This window comes from Periplaneta americana, chromosome 11 (assembly GCF_040183065.1).
Source record: "Periplaneta americana isolate PAMFEO1 chromosome 11, P.americana_PAMFEO1_priV1, whole genome shotgun sequence".
In the NCBI taxonomy this organism is placed as follows: Eukaryota; Metazoa; Arthropoda; class Insecta; order Blattodea; family Blattidae; genus Periplaneta; species Periplaneta americana.
The window spans coordinates 56,740,245-56,751,398 of NC_091127.1; the positions used below are offsets into that span (position 1 = coordinate 56,740,245).

Here is an 11,154-nt window from a genome sequence, read left to right on the forward strand (position 1 = left end):
CAGTATTAACAATGAGTGTTTTTACTCATGAACTGAGCTGTCCATGCGGACGTATTCATTATGCAGTGTATATTATACTGTTTGCAGCACATTAGCGTACATTATAGAGAATGAAGTTAAATTGAAAAATAATCATAATATGGATATTTAAACACATTTTTGAAAATGGTGGCCGTTCATTTCGATACAGGCTTCAGTTCTAATGTGTGTAATTCCAATTACCAGTTTCGTCCTTCGTACTAGTAACTCATGTTGAAATAATTCTGTACCTACTCTGTAAAATAGGACCTTACGTACTGTAAATTCAATCTTCACTTCTGCTCGATCCGAAAAGATAAAATTACTCAGACATGCTACCTACTGTCCGTCCAAGTGGTTATGTCGCAGGATCGTAGAAAGGAGGGAAATCATGTGACAGTTAATTACTTAACGAGGCCCTTAAGTTATTTTAAACAGTTGTATGGGTATAATATTGCGTAGACGTCCAATTCCTAACAAAAATTAATGTTCTCAGAAAAGAGCTAAGACAGCCCAGCCACCAGCCTTTACAGAGAGGCGAATAGAAGCAGGTGGGGGAAACCAGAATGCGACGTAGGCAAATGGACGACAGTACCTGTACGAAAATAATGCAATATTGGAAGCTCTTTCGTCACTGGAAAACGCGAACATATTTTTTGAACGTACTGTTTACTATGACCGAAAGGCTACTATGACTGTATATGCGTTCTTGGATCTGTGTGGAGGACGGTTGAACTTCATTAGTAGAAGGGGTGAGAGTTAAGTACATTCAAAAACTCAGGCACAATAAAAATTGAAGTAAAAATAAAATAATGTCCCTGTATCAGTGTCGCCGGTGTGCCGGAATTTTGTCCCGTAGGAGTTATATTACATGCCATTAATTCTGCTGCATGAGCCTGTCGCATTTAAGAAAACTTAAATGCCACCGACCTGAGACTGGATCGAACCCGCAACCTCGAGCATAGAAGTCCAGCACTATACAGACTGCGCCACCCACGGCGACAGCATTGGCTTTGTTGGTGGTATAATTATTACGAGTATTTCTGACTTCGATAGGAAGATAAAGTAGATTGAAAAATAAACTCCAACTCTTTCCGAAATAAATCTTTTATATCGAATTATATAGTGCACATGCTGGAAAATGATTAAATAATAGTATTGTTGATGATATATTGGAAATATAACTGAGAGTTGTGGTTACTATTCATAGCGATAAAAAATAAACACAGATCCAATTTGATTTTCAACGATGCAGCAAGCAGTTAAATTTAAGCAGTTTCATAATATAATAACTTGATACCGGTATTACAATATAAGTATGCAGCTGCACGCTTTCCTTTTACTCTCGCCGCGACCGCGACAATGCGACTTCCGACTATCATAAGGTGTTCAAGAACAAACTTCAGAAAAGATTTACCAACAAGTGTTTTAAAAACAAATTTCACTGTAATATGAAACTGAAGGGGGGGGGGGGGAGAAAAGGAAGAGAGAGAGAGAGAGAGAAAATGTCGCCCCCCCCATGGAAATTGCCGCCCTAGTAGGCCTAAATTCAGCACTGGTTCCGGTAGCGGAAATTTTAGGAATTTACTTAAGATTTGACAATAATAACCTTGTGTAAATAAACAATTTTTGAACTGTTAAAAATCCAAGCTCTAATAATTTCCATTGCAACGTACTACATCATAACCTGATTTTGCAGCTCTCTGCAATTGAAAAATGACTAATTATCTGGAAATGACGTAAAATTTGTCTTGACGTGCTTAACTTTCGCTGACTCAACTAAAGTTACATGTGACGCAATGAGGAATCAGCTGATTTAGTTGGTGCCATTGTTATTCTATCTTACTCCATTCCTCGAAATTACCTACTGTTTCTGAGGTCAGGTAGCAGCACTACTAGCCAGTTGGCACTTGCTTCAGTATTTTGAGGTCAACAGACACGTGCCGGGAATTTTATTACATTTTTAGCCATTGCCATTGAATGAATTGCCATACAAACTGATAACCTTTCATATTCGATGACTGTCTCAAGTATCTCCCGTATTGACGCCGTAAATTCCTTGACAAGTGCAGTGTACTAAGTAACAATATTTTCTACATACTGGAAGTTCTAATCTACAGTGTATCCAGTGCCATATGAGTTTCTACTTCTATTGAACTTAAGTTGAAATGCTCTTAACCGTTTTCCCAAACCATGATCATTATAAGTTCACGAATAATCCGCTCGTAAACTTCGACATTCGTCAAATAGAGATGAGATTTTAAAATGGCATTTCGGTCCGTAAATTATTTGACTGTCGGCAAATCGTTGACGAAATATGCAATCTTCAGTAGACTTGATGGAAACAAGTGTGTTATTCTATATATTTTCTTGCACAAATTTCGTAAGTCTTTTAGTAAAATGTCCGGTGATTTTAATGCTTAGGTTTTGTGTCAGGAGTGTCTATAAAATATATGACCTGAATAACTTTACCACAAATATTATTTTGTAGATATGACAATCCTAAATCATAAATCGTCTGTCAAAAGAAGTTGCATTAATATGTCTGGACAAAATGTGTGTATGTATGTATGTATGTATGTATGTATGTATGTATGTATGTATGTATGTATGTATGTATGTATGTATGCGTGCATGCATGCATCATATTAGGATATATGGCCTACGTATGTATGCATGCATGCATCATATTAGGATGTATGGCCTATGTATATATGCATGTATGTATATATGTATGTAGGCCTATGTATATACGAGTAATGTATGTATGTATGTATTTTTTTTAATTATACTGTATGCTCCGTTACATAGTAACACTACATACAATTCTTTAACTACTTTAAACTCTTTGAATTACAATTTGGATTAGGATTACGTATTAACTATTTGGATTACAATTATCATTACAATTCCTCTAGTTATAATGAGAACCAATATTGTCATTTTGCCTTAAAGTTTGTCAAAGTCGATTCTGGTAACAAATGTTATAAATTCTTTCAAGTAGACCTTGACGAGGTCACAGTTACTTATCGGCCACTGACCTCCTTTTAGTCTAGTGTTTAGTTTTAATGCATCCCTTTCACTGTTGAGTAAGGAACACTCATATATCAAATGATCCACTGTCTGTTTTTGTTGACCGCACTTGCACCTTGCACTTTCAGCAATTTTGAATCTGCAATAGTAATCCCTAGTCTTACCGTGACCGGATAGGATGGCTGTTATTTGGCCGTTAAGTGGGATCCTCTGTTTCAGTCGATCCTGCACTACCGGGAAAAACCCTCTGCTGGAATTCCCTTTGGTTGTCTTCTCCCATTGGTCCTGCCACCTGCGTAGTCCTTTCTCCTCTGCTTCCCGAATGATGTGAGTTCTAGGTATTTTATTATATATTACCTCCCCACTGTCTTCCTGTGCAGCTTCCTTCGCCAGCTGGTCTGCCATTTCGTTTCCGTATAGTCCCACGTGTGCCTTCACCCAGTTTATGTGTATAGTCCAACCATTGTCCTGCAGACGTTTGATTTTAGACTTTATTTCTTCTATTGTTGTGTTGCGGATTTGACTATTCTTGAGTAGTGCTACTGTGATCTGGCTGTCTGTGTTGACGACACCTAATTTTTCTCCGATCTGTAGTTCCCTGTTGACTTCTATTTCCTTCAGTGCCTGCAGAATCGCTATCTGTTACGCTTGGTTGTTTGAGCAGTGCGGGCTTAGTTTGTACTTCAATTTCTTAATCACTTCCCCTTTTTGGAAGATAACTGCTGCTGCTCCGACTTTCCCATTTATCTTACTCCCGTCGGTGTATATTTCTAAGTTGTATTGTAGGTTTTCTTGTGCCTCTTGGACTCTTGGTCTGACTGCTGGGTGGGGCCACTCGTTTAGTTTCGGGGCGTCTTCAGGTGGTGTCAGTGTACCATTTTCGCTGGCGATTTGTGTACCTTTATATATCTCCAGTATTTCTTGAATTTTTATGTTTATTGGCTTAACTGCTGCCAGAACACAAGATGCTTCATATGACACTGTGCGATAAGCTTTCGTTATTTTAACATTCATCAACCTTTGCACTCTCTGATATTTAAGCATGTTCTTTCTTTTGAAGATAGCTTCTTCCCACACTTGTACTCCATATAGCAGTATATGCAGTATAGCGCCTTTGTAAATAGTCAGTAAGGCTCGCTGTCCTAATCCCCAGTTCATCTTAGCTGATTTCGCAAGTGAGTTTATGAGCTTGATGCATTTCTCTGAGGCTTGTTTTATGTGCATGTCGAAATTCATCTTGTTGTCAAAGATTATACCTAGATACTTCAATTGCTGTACCTGCTCTATTTCTCTGTTGTTTATGAATACACTTATGTTGCTTTTTCCTTCTTTCCTTTTCCTCGATATCAGTAACGTTTTTGATTTACTGTTATTGAATTGTAGCTTATATAGGTTTGACCAGTCTTCTATTAGTTTCAAGTCGGTATTCGCGTACATTTCTGCCACTTCCTTGGTTTCCCCTGCCGTCATCAGTAACAGATCATCTGCAAAAGCTATTAATTTACTTCGTTGTGTGTAATGTTGGGTTAGAAGAGAGTTATAGAGGACATTCCATAGTCCTGGGCCGCAACATGACCCCTGAGGGCAACCTTTCGTTGCTTCCTTTTCCACTCGGCTGTGATTGATGGAAAGTGTAGCGATTCTGTCACTGAAGTAATGTCTAACTAAATGATATAAATTTTTTGGGCATTGTAGTTCCCTTAAGTTGTAGAGGATGCCGGGCCACCAGGCAGCGTCGAATGCTCCCTTTACATCCAAGCTGGTTATTATTAAACTCCTTTTCTGATCTAGGTTGTCTTTTATGAACTTTTTGACAGTTAACGCTGCGTCTATGGTACTTTTCTGAGGGATGAATCCGTATTGGTTCGTGCTGAGCAGGTAGTTGGAATATAAATGGTGATTTATCCTATCAATCATCAGCTTTTCTAGGATTTTGCCCTCGATGTTTAGGAGACTTATTGGTCAGAACCTTGCAACGTCCCGACTCTCCTCCTTCCCTGGTTTAATCACGGGTATGATCTGTGATGTTTTCCATATTTTGGGAAAGCATTCTTGGTTTAAGCATTTGTTATATATGGCTGTTAGAGATGATGGAAATCCCGTAAATACTCTCAGTATTATGTTCTTCGTTATTCCATTTTCTCCCGAAGATTTCTTGGGATTGAACTTCTGAATTACCTGGAATATTTCTTCTGATGTGAATTCTACGTCGTCTGGTGTACTTATTGGCTCCTCCTGTTGTCTTCGCATCTCGAGGTGTTGATCAGTGTCACTTTGTGCGTCATCTTCGGGCGTGAAGTAGTCCAACATACTCGTAATTGTTTCTTCGATGTCAGATGTGTAGGTACCGTCGGCTTTCTGTATAGTTGTTAAGGTGGGTTGACTCCTTAGCTTCCCTGCGGCCAGCTTATATACCGCGTTCCATGTGTTTCGGCCTCCTTCAATGGTACAGTATGTTTTCCACGATTTGAACTTTTCCATTCGTAATTCCAACTGGTATTCTCGTTTCCCTTGAATGTATTGTTGTTTCCTTTCGTCTCTAAGCTGTTGGTTATTTACTGTTCTTTGATATCGCCTTCGTAATGCGTTAACTCTTTTCCTTAACATTGTCAGATGGTCTGTCCACCATGGTACTGATTTTCCTTGGATTGATATTTTCCTCGCCGTTGATGTGTAGAACGCCCCTTCACAAGCTGCAGTGATGCAAGAACTAAATCTTTCAGTTACATTTTCCGCGTCACTAGAGCGATTTATTATTTCACATACTAGTTTGTCGATTTCTTCAGGGTTGGTTTCTCCCGTTTCACTTTTAAATTCATTAGCTATAGAAGCCCGTAGAATGTTGTTGAACTGCTCATAGTTTTCTTCTTCCTTAACTATGTATCGTTTGGTACTGAGTTTGTCTTCTCCCTTTGTATGTATGTATGTATGTATGTATGTATGTATGTATGTATGTATGTATGTATGTATGTATGTATGTATGTATGTATGTATGTATGTATGTATGTATGTATGTATTATCACTACAATTGGGTGCAGACCCGGTTGCATGGTATATAATATACAATAATAACATTACAATAATTATATTAATAACATTTACAATAATTACAGCAATAAAAAATAAAATAAACGTAAATTTAATTCTAACTATAAATAAATGCAATGAACCTAGAATTATAAATAAAAACTGTGCTATAATAACGCCTAATGCAAGCAAAAGTAAACCTAACGTACAAGTACTTCTATTAAACCCAACTATTATCAACTTAAGTAATTACATATCACCTTAATTAATTACATGACACAATTTAGATAATTACACTGCACCTACAATTAAATTTTCAGTCTAATCATCTCAACCTTTCCTTAAATGTATTGATTTTGAGAGGCCCACCCTGAAAGATTGCTGCAGGTGAGATATTCCATTCTACTATTGTGCGGTTAACAAAGGAAAAATTTGCCACATCCGTTCTTTGTTTTCTGCATTTAAAGTTCCTAATATGATCAGCCCTGCCTAAGTATGATGGTGTCACTAATCTAGCATTGATGTCAGCCCATACTTTGTGTCCATTTGTGCCTTAAACAATGCGGTCAGTCTGGTTTTTCGTCGCCTTGATTTGAGAAATTCCCACCCTAAGTCTTTTACTAACTCTTCGCTGTTCCTTTCCCATTTTGACAAATTTTGCTGCCCTGCGTTAGACCTTTTCCATTGAATCGATTTCGTTTTGTAATAAAAATAATTAATAAAACTTTTATATCCTAGTAAAAATTGAGTCACTACTTGATAACACTTGATATTTCCTTACTAAGCAACATTTAATTTCACGTTGTTTTTCTTGCATTAATTTTTGCGTACAGGTTCTTTGTATTTGAATTTTTCTCTGGTTGTTTTATTTGAAATGTTATGCCCACGCGCTCCAATTAAATTATTTACTGAGACATTCTCGTCGGACTTGAAATTATACACATTGATGTAACATTTTCCGGTATTTTCTACATTGTTCACTTTGCACAATTGCATTTATACTACAAATTACGAGTACGATACTTTCAACAAATATGTTCAATGTACGAACGATTTTTACTGTGTTTAACTGTTCGGGATTACTTTTTTTTACCATAATTGTTGTAAAAATTGTAAATTATGTGGCCACACATCGCGATAACAGCTCAGAGTGTTTTGTTTTCAGTATACACGCCGCGTTAATCACTATTATTGATATAAGACATGGCACCTGCATATCAATTCAAATACATCTGTCCACTCTTGATGAGACGCATGGGTATTCCTCGTGGTTTGTTCAGAGATAAGTAGATACTGTTCTCCAACCAGAAGATCAACCGTAAAAGGAATGTGCATACTATTACGTCATCTATTGGAGCAAAATAGATAGGCCAAATATCACCGTTATAACGTCAGTTTAAGAAACATGCGTCTCCTGCATATGTTATTTCCTGTACGGAGGGATTAAAATACCAGGAGATTAACCGTGATCTAATTTTGTAACTAGGGTAGTATAAATATGTGTGTATCAATGTTACCGTTTGTTCTTTGAGAGATAGCCAATAGAGATGCGTCTACCCACGTGTGTGACATCTTATGACATCAACATTCATTCACAGTATCTCCCCGTTGCATCTCATTCCCCTGAGACTTTCTCGTGGTTGGAGTAGAGTAAGTGATATTGAGTTCTAGACTTGAAACAGGGTTGCCATACGTACGACTAGTCATACGAATACGACTATTTTGACTAATTGTACGAGGTACGACCGAACTCTAGGTCGTATGCAATTTTGTACGACTGTTTTACTGAAGGGCACAATTATTTTGGACCTTATAATGTTGGTCTATAATTAAAATAAAATTAACGGTTAATTCGTCCCCTTTCTAGACAACTTTTCTTCATTCAGTAGGCTAATATGAAAGAAACATGCTTTAAAGGGATAAAAGATGCTTAGAAAATCAATATGGTGACTACGCTTGCCAAGCAAGTCATAATTCGTCATCTTGAGCTCCAGGTTTCATGTAGGCTACGGTGCGGTTATATAAAATAATAAGAGTTCAGAGATCTGGTAATTTCATTGTATGTTCAACAATGGAAGTTTTTTATCAATGAAATAGTACGGTACCACAGTAGGATTAAGAAGTCTAAACGCCCCGACATTTTAGCGATGGATTTTTGTTTAATGTAATCATCAGCTGCCGCATTGATTGATATTAAATATCTGCCGTCCTCCGGCCAAAGATAAAGTTTCTGCTGGCTTTCAATATAATAATGTTGTTTCCGATCAAGCGTCATCGTGCATGTTTTATGGGGATGATAGTGTCGATGAAGAAATGGTAATTTGAATGCTAAATGTTATTGTGGATGTAAACTATAATTAGTAATAGGCTATTTTTGATTGGATGAGCAAATTGATGCTGATTTGTTTGAATGTTCAAAGTCATTGTGGATGTGAACAATAGTTAGTAGAATTCCTAAATGGAACTAAAATTTTGTGGTAGAATTTTATATATAGCCCTATACATTTATATATACTGTATTAGGCCTATGAACTATTTTCTTGGGTGTTATGTGAAATATACTGTATTTGTGCGCGCTATCTATAAAAATAGTAAAATGATGAATGTACGACGATGTTATGCTGAAGTACGACAAGTTGCCTTTCCTTTATCTAGCAACCCTGCTTGGAATCTACACACAGGAAACGGAGCCTCGCAGTCGACAAGAATCAACCGTACACAAAAATCACACTGTGACAAAATCGCTGTTATGTCAGCGATTTTTTCGGAGCTGCCATAGTTTCGATCTCTGGCGGCAAAACGCTGTCACATTCTACCTCCGCTCTTGACATTTAATGAATGCGATGTACAACAAAGTTATTGTTTTTTTGCTTTCAGGTCATTGTTCGCGCCAGAGCCAGCTGTGTAAAATCAGTTCTCATGCCATTCAAGACGTGGCGTTTCCACGCCATGAAAGATCTCACGAAGTCTGTAAAGTTGAGTTTGTGTGACATTGTTTTATTTCTGGAACAATCAAGAAATTATAATGTAATGATTTTGTACAGTTAAGATATGTGCATTTTGAATGTGTGATTGAGTGTAAGATAAAGGAATGTTATTTTTGTGAATATATTGTTTCTTAAATATCGAACAAAATATGATATGATGTATGTTAAAGAAATGAGGCTATATATAAGAAAATGGAGACAGTAAAATCACAGTTCTTCAATGTTTGTCACTGGAGGTACGCTCACAATGAAGAGTTACTGCCAAAAGTTAGCAGTAGATAGAAGAATAACAATCATTATCGTTGTGGAATTACGGTACTTGAACATTTATCATACAAGATTAAACAAGGTAACATTATTATAAGTGCATACATTTTATCTTTCCACGTTCGCATGTGTGCAGCTGCTCTGTGTACTACCACGTCCGCTGTACATCAGTGAGCGTGGAAAGATAAAATGTATTCCCTGTAGTTTCAATCAAATATTGTAAACTGTCAAGAGCCACTACATGTCTGTTGTCTTGCATCTCTCGAAGTTTTTTATTTTCGACATATGGTGTGTTACTTTGTTTTTCGTAGCTTCGTCTTCTTCTAGCATCTTCTTTTGCGATTACCGCTACTAATACTACATTTATTTTTATCACCACTTCTACCATTAGAATCGACACTTCCATCCCCATTGTAGGTATTACCACCATTACAATATTATCGCTCACATAGACACTTCATTCACCTATATTTCATTAGCGAAAAATATCTTCTTTGGTCTTCGAAGAAATCTTCCACAGTCATTTTTCTTTAACTTTGTCTCTGTAAGTTTTCTTTAAATTTTGGAAACAGAAGTCACTAAGGGCAAGGTCAGGAGAGTGGAGGAGTATTTAATAAGTTAAAATCCATCATTGTGAATTCCCTTCATAGTAATGAGACGTTTGTGGACAGGAGCGTTTTCTTGATGGAAGACAATTGCACTAGACATTTTCCCTCGTCTTTGATGTAATCGCCTTGGAATAATGTTGCGTAATCTTGTTCAGTAATGTCCCAACCTCTGTTCAAATCTGCAATTAAAATGTCTTTAGTATCGCTGAATATTATAGTCACAATCTTTTCTGCTGCGGCCCTTACCCAAACTTTGCAAGGAGGAGAACTTAGATGCCACCACTCCATGCTTTGTATTTTATACTGGATCGAAGTGGTGAATCCAAGTTTAATCTTTATCATAAATGGACAGAGAAAACGTTCTCGATCCTGCCTGAATAAAGACAAATTGGCTTCAGAGCAAGGTACTCGTGCACGGTCTTGGGCACCCACCTGGCATACACTTTATGGACACCCTAATAATAATGGTTTAGAATGGTTATATCTATGGTGTTTAAAAAGCCTTTTATTTCATCTATATATCTAGTGGTCATCCGACGATCACCGATGTTTAAATCATTCACACGGTGAAAATTTTCTTGCGAGCGCACACTGTGGTTGACCTATATTTTTCTTTCTGTGACCAAGGTCTTCGTCTTATTTGCATTTATCTTCAGCCCATACTGCTTACAACTGTCATTTAGCTCCAGTAGCATATCCGTTAGTATCATCTCTTCTGCTAACAATGCCATATCATCAGCAAATCTTATGCACTTTATCCTTCTTCCTCCTACTATCACCTCTCTCATGTTCTGAAAACATTTCTTCACTAACTCCTCCAAGTGAGATATTGAACAGAGTAGGTGATAAAGGGTAGGCTATCCTTGGTGTACTCCTCTCCCTATTTCACTTCCTCCTGACTTTTACTCGTTGTTTCATGTGAAGATTACTGAACAGCCTTCTCTCATTCCAATCCACACCTATTTTCTTTACGATCCTCATCAGTTTATTCCAATCCACTCTGTCAAAAGCCTTTTCTAGGTCCACAAATACTACATATACTTCTTTATTCTTCTCTAAGTATCTTTCACCGATTGTCCGTAGCAGTCCAATTGCATCTCTCGTACCTTTTCCCTTCTTGAACCAAACTGCTCTTCTTCCAACTGTTCTAATCACCACTGTTATTGGAATTCACGATCACCACTAGTCACATCACCATTAGTACTGTCAACGT

At 37.4% G+C, this 11,154-nt stretch overlaps 1 protein-coding gene across 2 annotated transcripts in view; it reads left to right on the plus strand.

The window, feature by feature from the left end:
* Positions 1-11,154, plus strand: part of LOC138709028 (RNA-binding protein 42) — a 221,845-nt gene that overhangs the window by 206,530 nt on the left and 4,161 nt on the right. The window contains exon 7 of one of the 2 annotated variants that reach the window (XR_011334812.1): positions 8,957-9,054. The gene's annotated coding sequence lies outside the window, so the exon portion shown is untranslated. Of the gene's footprint in view, positions 1-8,956; positions 9,187-11,154 lie in introns of those variants that run through there. The other variant, XM_069839498.1, reaches the window with a different exon arrangement.